This window comes from Rana temporaria, chromosome 2 (genome assembly GCF_905171775.1).
Source record: "Rana temporaria chromosome 2, aRanTem1.1, whole genome shotgun sequence".
Lineage (NCBI taxonomy): Eukaryota > Metazoa > Chordata > Amphibia > Anura > Ranidae > Rana > Rana temporaria.
Window position 1 is genome coordinate 461092410 of NC_053490.1, and position 11306 is coordinate 461103715.

An 11306-nucleotide genomic window follows, 5' to 3' on the forward strand; every position below is an offset into this window, starting at 1 on the left:
GGGGCCCCACCGGCTGCCCAGCAACTCCAGTAAAAAATTGTGGAGAGTGACGGGTTAGAACTGCTAATGCCCAGTTTGCAGAAATCACAGAGAAGAGCCGATCCTCCATGAGTGCGGGGGGTTGCTGATGTAAGGGGGGAGTGAATGCAAAATTGTAAGGGGGCACTGATATAAAGGTTCCCCCTCCTATATTAGTGACCCCCCTTACCTTAGTGTATTTACTCTACGAAAGGTGGTCTCTGGTCACCAGAGTGCCCCCCACATCAGAGTTCCCCTTTACATCAGAGTCTGCAGGATTCCCCCTTACATTGCAAGGGGGAACTTAGTCTGCGGACCCTGATGTAAGTGGGAAAAGGAAAGCAGTGGACTCTGATATAAGGTGGTCTCTGGTCACCAGAGCCCTCCTCCACATCAGAGTTCCCTCCTTAGATCATGATCTGCAGCGTTCCCCTTTACATAAGAGTTCCCTTTCACTTTAAGGGGGATCCCTGCAGACTCTGATGTAAGAGGAAACTCTGTGCTGGCTGGGTTAGAGTAACCTGACCTTCATGTCAATGAAGACATTTTATAGTTTAAATACTGACAGTTGCATTGTTCGGCACTGAAAACTGTAATTTTAGGTACTTTTTTTTGCACTGGCAGTAAAAGATGTGGTTCTGCCAGTAAATTTTATGATTTTTGTCAGTAAATTCTCGTGCCTGATTGTGTAGACAGGGCCCCAGTGCACTGTATTGCCCGGGGGCCTATAATGCTCTTAAGATGACACTGCCTCACCGGAAGCCCATCTGTCCCTTGGCTCCCAGGAGCAGGTGCCACCGTCTTCGGTAAGGGAATCAGGAAGTGAAGCCTTGCAGCTTCACAGCCTGGTTCCCTACTGCGCATGTGCAAGTCGTGCTGCATGTCCTTACTGGTCCCTGTTGTCTTCTGGAACCTGTGTGTCTCCCAGAAGACGGGGGGGGGGGGGGCGAGCCAGACATGGCATAGATCACTGCTGAGTCTGCATCGATCTATGCCCAGAAGTGGGAGCAAATACCTGTATTACACAGTTATCTGCTCCCCCCTGAAAGGTGCCAAATGTGACACCGGAGGGGAGGAGGAATCCAAAAAGTGGAAGTTCCATTTTTGGGTGGAACTCTGCTTTAACCACTAGCTGCCTAGGCCAATTCTGATACTTCTGTCATACATGTAAAAATCTGATTTTTTTTTTTTAACTAGATGAACACTTAGAACCCCCAAATATCATATATTTTCTGAAAGCAAAGGCCCGAGAGAAAAAAAATGTTGGTAGTTGCAATTTTTTTAAGTCACATTTTTTGGAAGATATACACTTTATCAAGCTTTTTTAGTAAAATAGATACCTAACAAGTCAATTAAAATTGCATACACCACGATATGGTAACAAACTATGGTATCTCTATAGGCAATGCTTTAAAAGCCTTTACAGGCTACCAGTTTAGAGTTGCACAGGGGGTCTGGTGTTAGAATTATTGCTTCCACTAAGGCCCCGTACAGACGACCGAACATGTCTGCTGAAACTGGTCCGCGGACCAGTTTCAGCAGACATGTTCGGTCGTGTGTAGGCCCGAGCGGACAGGATTCCAGCAAACATTTGCCCGCCGGGCCTTTTCCCAGCGGGCAAATATTTCCGGACTTGTTTTAAAACAGCCCGCTGGAATCCTGTCCCCTCGGACATGTTCGGTCGTCTGTACAGACCTACCGTACATGTCCGAGCGCCCGCCATCCCTCGCATGCGTGGAATGACTTCGACGCATGCGTGGAAGCATTTAACTGGCAGGGCCGCCCACGTCGCCGCGTCATCGTCGCGACGAAGGCGCGGACACGCCCCGCGTATTGTTTACGCGCGGATTTCTGTATGACGGTGAGTACAGCCACCATACAGAAATCCCCGGGCATACATGTACGGTGAAAACGGTCCGACGGACCGGTTTCATCGTACATGTATGCTCGTCTGTACGCGGCATATGACATTCACAGTGATGTCACTGTGCGAGACCAATGTCTGCATTCACCTTAAAGTCTTAGACCATGAGCACGGGGAGATCGGGCGCTTCTTTTTTTTACACTTTCTCTATAAATGTTTTATTGCTATCACAAGGGATGAACAACATCCCTTGTGATAGCATGGAACATGACAGGTCGTCTTTATGAGGAGATCTGGGGTCTATTAGACCCCAGACCTTTTCTCTGCCCTCAAAACCATAGTATACCATGGTATAGGGGGTGCAAATGGTTGTGCCAGTGAAGTGTCATAAGGGCAATTAGTGAGGGATGAACGTGAAGGGCTGTGGTGCCAAGGAAAAGTGGAGGGGAGAGAAGGGTGGGGAGGAGAGGGGGGGAGGGGAAAAAGGGGAGGAGAGGGGGTGGGGAAAAAGGGGAGGAGAGGGGGGCGAGAGAAAAGAGGAAGGGGAGGGGGATCAGTTTGATCAGATGCTTAACGACTTGTGTGATGTCACCCCCTCCTCCATCCATCCATGTGTGATGTCACCCCCTCCTCCATCCATCCATGTGTGATGTCACCCCCTCCTCCATCCATGTGTGATGTCACCCCCTCCTCCATCCATGTGTGATGTCACCCCCTCCTCCATCCATGTGTGATGTCACCCCCTCCTCCATCCATCCATCCATGTGTGATGTCACCCCCTCCTCCATCCATGTGTGATGTCACCCCCTCCTCCATCCATGTGTGATGTCACCCCCTCCTCCATCCATCCATGTGTGATGTCACCCCCTCCTCCATCCATGTGTGATGTCACCTCCTCCTCCATCCATCCATGTGTGATGTCACCCCCTCCTCCATCCATGTGTGATGTCACCCCCTCCTCCATCCATGTGTGATGTCACCCCCTCCTCCATCCATGTGTGATGTCACCCCCTCCTCCATCCATCCATGTGTGATGTCACCCCCTCCTCCATCCATGTGTGATGTCACCCCCTCCTCCATCCATGTGTGATGTCACCCCCTCCTCCATCCATCCATGTATGATGTCACCCCCTCCTCCATCCATCCATGTATGATGTCACCCCCCTCCTCCATCCATGTGTGATGTCACCTCCTCCTCCATCCATCCATGTGTGATGTCACCCCCTCCTCCATCCATGTGTGATGTCACCTCCTCCTCCATCCATGTGTGATGTCACCCCCTCCTCCATCCATGTGTGATGTCACCTCCTCCTCCATCCATGTGTGATGTCACCTCCTCCTCCATCCATGTGTGATGTCACCCCCTCCTCCATCCATGTGTGATGTCACCCCCTCCTCCATCCATGTGTGATGTCACCCCCTCCTCCATCCATGTGGGATGTCACCTCCTCCATCCATCCATGTGTGATGTCACCCCCTCCTCTATCCATGTGTGATGTCACCCCCTCCTCCATCCATGTGTGATGTCACCCACTCCTCCATCCATCCATTTGTGATGTCACCTCCTCCTCCATCCATCCACATGTGATGTCACCCCCTCCTCCATCCATCCACGTGTAATGTCACCCCTCCTTCATGTGTGATGTCACCCCCTCCTCCATCCATCCATGTGTGATGTCACCCTTCCATCCATGGTGTCCGTTTAATAAACTGTGAAGTTTTTTCTCCGTTCAGTTCACAGCAATTCACGGCAGTTCTCATGAGGAGAATTATCTCCTCTGCAGCCGGTTTAATAAACTGAGAACTTCAGTTCTCAGATGGTGAACAGAGGTGAAGTTTTTTCTCTGAAAACAGCCGAGATCTGTGTAAAAGTGGGTGGACTGCCTGTAATCTCGTGAGATATTGTGAGATTATGGTGCAGCCGAATTCAAACAGTGAAACTAATGTTTAAAAGAACATGTAATTAATGTTTTCAGACATGTGATAACATATATATATATATATATATATAAAATTACATATATATATAAATACTGTATGTATATGTATGTGTGTGTATATGTGTATATATATATATATATATATATATATATATATATACAGTATATATATATATATATACAGTACATATATATATATATATATATATATATATATATGTGTGTTTATATATATATATATATATATATACACACATATATATATATATATATACCGTATTTATCAGCCTATTGTGTGCACCCGCGTATAGCGCGCACCCCTACTCTGGACGTGAAATTCCTGAGGTTTATTTATTTTTTATTACTTACAGTTTTGGTGTCTTGCCTGGCGTCCATCGGCGGCCTTGTCCGGTCTGGCGTCCGTCTGCGACCTTCGTGGTGTCCTCCCCGCTGCTCCTGCGCTGTCTCTGAGCCGATCCCTGCTTCCCGCGCTGTGTTTGAACGCCGCCGCCGCTGACATATACCGAGCGCAGTACACTCGGGCACGCTCGGCTCCTCTCGCATAACCTAGATGGGAGCCGAGCCTGGCCGACTGTACCCGAGTATACTGCGCTCGGTATATGTCTGCGGCAGCGTTCAAACACAGAGCGGGAAGCAGGGATCGGCGCCAAAGTTCAAACAGTGCGGGAAGCAAGTATCGGCGTATATCGCGCACCCACAATTTTGCCCTGATTTTAAGGGAAAAAAAGTGCACGTATACGCCGATAAATACGGTATATATGTGTGTGTGTGTGTATATATATATATATATATATATATACACACACACACACACACACACGTGTTATATAGATACTGTATGTGTGTATATATATATACACACATATACACACACACACACGTGTATATTGTTGTTAATATTCATTTTTAACTCACTGGTGTTGAAATTAGGAAGAAATAAGCCTTCTTCCTCTTATCACATCAGCTTCTCTCCCAGATTCTCCACCTCTGAGCTGGTGAATTTGGAAGGGAGATATTTCAGTGGAAGAGCTGTGAAATCTTCATATCACGGTTTATTAAACTGGCCGTTTGTGACAAAACATCCATGTGATGTGATGTGAAGTGAAGAATGTGTTCTCTGCTCCTTATCACAGTTTATTAAACCGGCAATGCTCTGTGATAAGCAGTGATCAGCCATGATCATCATGATCTCCGCTTATCACGGTTTATTAAACGTACACCCATGTGTGATGTCACCCCCTCCTCCATCCATCCATGTGTGATGTCACCCTTCCATCCATGTGTGATGTCACCCCCTCCTCCATCCATCCATGTGTGATGTCACCCTTCCATCCATGTGTGATGTCACCCCCTCCTCCATCCATCCATGTGTGATGTCACCCCCTCCTCCATCCATGTGTGATGTCACCCCCTCCTCTTCGTTAGAGCTCTATGGGGGGGGGGGGGGTTGATTTACTAAAGGCAAACAGACTGTGTGCTCTGCAAGTCAGGTAGCTGCACATATTTCCCCCCAGTGCTTAGTGAATGTGCCGAAGCTTCACTTTGTAAAGAATACCCAATCAGGTGCAAGGGCAATAAACAAACAGGAAAACAAAACCTGCATTTTTGCTTGCACATGGTCGGCATTTACTAAGCTCTGGGGGAAATGAGTGCAGAGTACACAGTCCGTTTTCCTTTAGTAAATCCACCTCTATGAGTGCAGACCTCACACTTCTACAGATCTGTCATCAATGGATAGTGAAAGTTCTCTGACCTGATCCCAGAAGCACACTGCGACCTCCTCCTCCCTCTGTACAGCAGTCATGTGACCCGCACCGGTCATGTGATCAGATACTACACCATGGCTCTGCTGCCAGTCACTATACACTTACAGCTTGTCTGTGCATTCATTTATTTGCCCGCTAGAGGGCAGCAAATGAGCAGAGATGGAAAAGCTCCCTGCATAGTGTGTTCACATAAAAACTGAGCATTGTAGTTGGCAGTACTTTCTCGGTGCCCTAATATTCATCATAATTTTTTTAAGGGCCAGTTCACGCTAGATCGTACACCTTTCTGGGCATTCCAGTGTTGACAGCTAATTTATTTCAGTGGGCTGCAAAATGCACAGGAACGCTCGAAAAGAAGGGCAGGCGCTACTTTAACAAATCGTGCCACACCAAACCGCATGGTACTGCTGAGTTTGCTAGATGCATTTAAGGTACCATTAGAAATTAATGGTGCCTGGGTGTGTCTAGCAAAGACAGCGCATTCCTGTGTGGTGCAAGAAACGCGCTTTTCCCACACTGCATTCTGGTGTAAATGGCACTGTGAGGGGGCCAGCAGCAATTGTGTCCACAGGCCAGTCCTCAGGCAGGGTATCATTTCCTCTTTTTAGAGATGTTGCCCGTGCCACAGCATGCAGAGGAGGTGGTGGACTAACTTACTAAACCATCCTCATCCTCATCCTCCGTCACCCAAGCAGAGACTAGTGCAAAGTCCATATTTCACAACTGTCCCTGATTTCGAGGGACTGTCCCTGATTTCGAGCAATGTCCCTCTGTCCTTCTTTCCTCCTCATTTGTCCCTCATTTTGGTCTGATCTATATAGTATAGATGTATATAAAATGCACTTTTTATCTATCAAAAAGTGTTTTTCAGCACTAAACCATTCATCTGATTTTTAAATTGCTGTATTTGTAAATTCCAAAAGCCAATCTAAAGAAATAGCAGTGGTAAAAAAAAGTACTTGTGGGTTCAACCAATCTTGTTTTTTTTGTACATTTCTCCTTTAAGGGGGCGTGGCAGGGGGTGTGTCTTATGCCTGCATACTTTTGCTGATAGGTGTCCCTCATTCCCATCTCAAAAAGTTGGGAGGTATGACATTCCCCTCCAGATACCAAACCTGTCTCCTTGCCCACAGCTATTTCTGCCATAGCCCCAGCATCAGGCATGGAGGAGTAAGCTGAGTTATTTGAATACAGTGTCAGCCACTTGCTCCTTGACGATATACAGCCATTACTTGATTCAGATGTTGGTTCTGACTCTGAGGTTGAAGAAAGCAGGAACATGTGCCTACAGAGAGGTGAGAACACTGGTACATAAATTGGCAGTCATGTTCCCCCAGCCGCAGCGTATTGCCAAGTTGTTTGCAGTGGTAATGAGGATGGAGGAGATGATGATGATGATGATGATGTCACTGACATGATTTGGGTGCCAGATAGAGCAGAGGAGGAAAGTGAGGCACAACCCCAACGAGGCAGCCATCATCGAAGAGTAGAGAGCAGCCACCCTATTTCATCACATTGTGGAGCTGTTACTTCCCGGCCCACTTGCCACAGCTCAGTTGTCTAAACCTTTTTTAGCACATGTGCAGCCGATCGCACTGTTGCAATTTGCAAACTTTGTCTCAAGCACATCATGCTTTGCAAAAATACCAGTCATTTGGGTACTACATGCTTGACAAGGCATTTAACCTCCCACCACTCATCCTCCTTACTCACCTCAGTCTGCCCCTGCTATACTTCATGATCTCTCAGCAGCCTCCACTGACAGGCATGATGGTATAGAGCAGGGTGTCCCAGGTCCCAGCACATCTGCCAGCAGCACACCACCAGCTGTAGGCTATAGCCAGCAATTTTTTTCTGCCCCATCTGCTGCAGTGAAAAAAAATATACAGTCACTGCGATCCACATGCCCAGTGTCTAAATGCAAGCTTATCACAGCTGCTGGCTCTACAACTTCTGCCTTTCCATCTGGTGGATTCTGCCCCCTTCCATGAATTTGCAGAATGTGCTGTACCACAATGGCAGGTTTCCAGTCGCCATTTCTTTTCATGTAAGGTCATTCCAGCTCTGTACTAGCACAAAGGCAATGTTGTGGCATCCGTGGGCGAGCCGCAAGGTCCACGTTACTGTTGACACATGGTCCACCAAGCATGGTCAGGAACGATATATTTCATTCACAGCACACTGGGTAACTCTGCTTGCAACTTGAAATGAGGTAGAACAGAGCTCAGTGCTGCAACTTGTTGTGCCCCCACGTCTCATACAGCTAGTGGTAATGATGCAAGATTTGTCAGCTCTACCCCCTCCTCCATGCCCCCCCCTGCTGAATTGTCCTATAAACCACAAGTATCCTCTAAGCGTTCAAGGGGCTATTCAATGAGTCAAGCTAAAAGGTGCCAAGCAGTGCTTCAGCTGGTTTGTCTAGGGGACAGGGACCACACCGGAGCAGAGATTCTTGCAGCTCTGCAGGTGCAGGACCAGAGGTGGTTCACGCCACATCAGCTGGAGCCAGTAATGGTGGTGCGCGATAATGGTATAAACCTCCTTTCCTCCGTTAGACAGGGAGAGTTGACACATGTGCCCTGCCTGCCACATGTCCTCAATTTGGTGGTGCAGCATTTCCTAAATAGGTAGCCAGGTTTGGAAGATCTGCTCAAGCAGAAAGTTGGTAGCCATTTCAGGCGGTCATACACAGCAAGTGCTCGGTTGGCTAAAATTCAGCAGGAATTCTAGCTGCCCGTAAACCGCCTGATTTGTGACATGCCCACCAGGTGGAAGACGACTTTGGAAATGCTGCAGTGGCTGCACATACAGCAGAGAGCCATCAACGAGTACCTGTGTGAGTATGGCACAATGACAATGGCTGTTCATACAGGATGCATGCACTGTACTGTCACCATTTAAAGAGGCCACAAGGATGGTGAGCGGTGACAATGCATGCATCAGTGACACAATCCCTGTTGTGTTCCTGCTGAAGCAGAACCTGCCTAGCATTATGGACAGGGCATTTGAGGCAGAGCAGTGGGAGGAAGAGGGGGACTTCCTTTCTGCCCAAGGGCCACTTTATGTAGACGCCATTGTTCCTATGCCACAGAATACACAAGAAGAGCGGGAGGAGGAGGAGAAGGATTCTGTCAGTTTTGGAGGCATTGAAGCAGAGCAAGACATATGTCAAACAGTAATGCCCCGTACACACCATCACTTTATGTGATGAAAAAAAATGACGTTTTTAAAAACGTCACTTTAATTGACTGTGTGTGGGGGAAAACGTCGTTTTATGTCTTGTAAAAAACGACCAAAAAAAATTGAAGCATGCTTCAATTTTATGTGTCGTTTTTCAAAAGTGCACTTTTTACTTCACAGAAATTGACCGTGTGTAGCAAAAAACGTCGTTTTCTAAGACGTTTTTTCATCCACGCATGCCCAGAAGCTACTTATGAAGCGAGCTTCAATGGTAAAACGTGGTGGAATGTAACCTCACTTTGCAAGATCATTGTGAGAAAACGATGGTGTGTAGGCAACTTCGTCTTTGAAAATTGAAGTTTCAAAAACGTCATTTTTTACTTCACAGAAAGTGTCGTTTTTTTTCATCACATAAAGTGATGGTGTGTACGCGGCATAAGAGATGGCTTTCCATCCCCAGAACCCTTGGGAGTAGTACGTGGCTGGCAGGAGGCAGTTCCAGATATTATAATCCTCAGTGACCCCTGCTTCTCATGCCTCCGCAAATTTGCAGTGCATGGGCTCCCTAATGCTTCAAAGTCTGCAAAAGGACCCAAGAATAAGTGGCATAAAGGAGAAGGATCACTTTTGGTTGGCAACCCTCCTTGACCATCGTTACAAGGGGAAAGTCTCAGAACTCATCCAGTCCCCACAGAGAGTGCAGAAGATGAAATCTCTTGAGGACACCTTAATGATGAGTTTATCGAATGCTTTTCCCGACTCTGGTAGGTTACAGTGTCGTGGAAAACATAGAGATGCGGTGGAGAAGGCGGAATGCTTTCCAGTTGATGATCCACTGGCTTACTGGGTCATGAGAATAGACCACTGGCCACAACTTGCCCAGTATGCAATCGAGCTGCTGGGCTTCCCTGCATCCAGGGTGCTTTCCGATTAGGCATTCAGTGCTGCTGGAGGTTTTGTTACTGATAATAGAATCTGTCTGTCCACAGACTCGGTGGACCGTCTGACATTCATCAAAATGAATCAGTCCTGGGTTACCAGCAGCTATGAAGACCCTGATGCCAATGTCACTGATTCCGTGTTTTTGGAATGTGGAATCTCTGCAGGACTTCTAGGCTGCCTAGCGTTGCGGGTGTGGATTTCATCTGGAAGGATTTTTTTGGTGTAGATTTCATGGGCACAATTAGCACCCAAAGAAAGACCAATTTTTCCATACCTGTTTGGAACTGCATATCATTTTAATTTTTGACAGCAAGGCCAATTCTTGCTTTCATCAAGAGTACCTTTATAAGGTTACGGTGTGAAGGCACCACCGACACCCAAAGACCAATTTTTCCTCACCTGTTATTACCTGCTATCAGAGACACCAGAGTTTATCCAAAAAATCTCTAATCTTGTTCCCCATTTACTACATTGAAGCCCCATCATACAGACTGGCTCTGCAAGCCATTGCTTATAAAATAATGAAGTACGGATGTGCCACTTTACAGGTAGACTAAGGGGCCTGGCACTATATGGGAAGGAAATTTTAATTTCTATGCTTTCAATTTAAGCATCAATAAATCACTGCTCATTTAAAAACTACATTTTTTGCAAACTTGTTTTCTTTGATATATGACCCCCACAACCATTGTGTGCCAGATTACTTGCATATAAGCCATCAAAATGGGCACTTTCGATTTTTCACATTTGGGCCCTATAGACTTCAATGGGGTTCATTATTTGGCTCCGAACTTTCGCATTGTTCGAAAGTTCTGGTGCGGACCGAACGGGGTCGTTCGGCCCATTCCTACTAAAGAGATTCCGGCATTGATTTTGAACAATATGCAACATCTGCAATATAGATTGCATATAGTATAAAGGCAGAAAGTCATATGTTGTAACTGCATTAGTACAAAGCGAAAGACATACTACAACAATCCGCATTGGCAAAGGGCCGTGCCCCCTGAGACAACTGTTCTCACATATATCAGAGGTATATAACCATAATCTGTAAAATTGATGCTTAGTTAACCATGGTACAATTTTCTAGTTTACAAATAGACTGCATAACGGACTGTAAAATTATTTAATGGGGTTCAGAGTATGTCCTTCATGTTAGGGAACACAAATCCCATCAACCAAATAGAAGCGGACGCTCCATCCCCCACAAGCGCGGAATTACGCAGTCCGAATTTCTCAATAACAAAATCAAGAAAAAAAAAGGAAAACAGGATGAAAAGAAGGGAGGAGGGGAATGGGGAAAGGACTCCGGCGTTCTGGTCCACTTCAACCAGGGGGGAACCTAGTCAGGCGTAGTCCGAGGATCATTAGTCAAATATGTGATCCACAAGCCCCTAACCCTTTCAAACACCTTCAATTATCATGTAGGGTTGCTGCCAGCTGTTCATTTAAAATAAGCCAGGAAAGTTTGTGTTTGAGCTGGTCAAATGTATAACAGCCGACTTTCAGTTTCTGGCTATAGTAATTTTAGCAGAAACAAGTTAAAAGTTAAAATAACATATATATATTTTTTTA

The 11306-nt window shown here is 46.4% G+C and overlaps 1 protein-coding gene across 1 annotated transcript in view; it reads right to left on the minus strand.

Annotated features, from left to right (window-relative positions):
* The window catches only part of ZSWIM7 (zinc finger SWIM-type containing 7), a 172126-nt gene extending 166468 nt beyond the window's left edge, over nt 1-5658 (minus strand). Inside the window, exon 1 of the mRNA XM_040338602.1 lies at nt 5597-5658. The gene's annotated coding sequence lies outside the window, so the exon portion shown is untranslated. The remainder of the gene's footprint in view (nt 1-5596) is intronic.
* Between the last annotated feature and the right edge of the window lie 5648 nt (nt 5659-11306).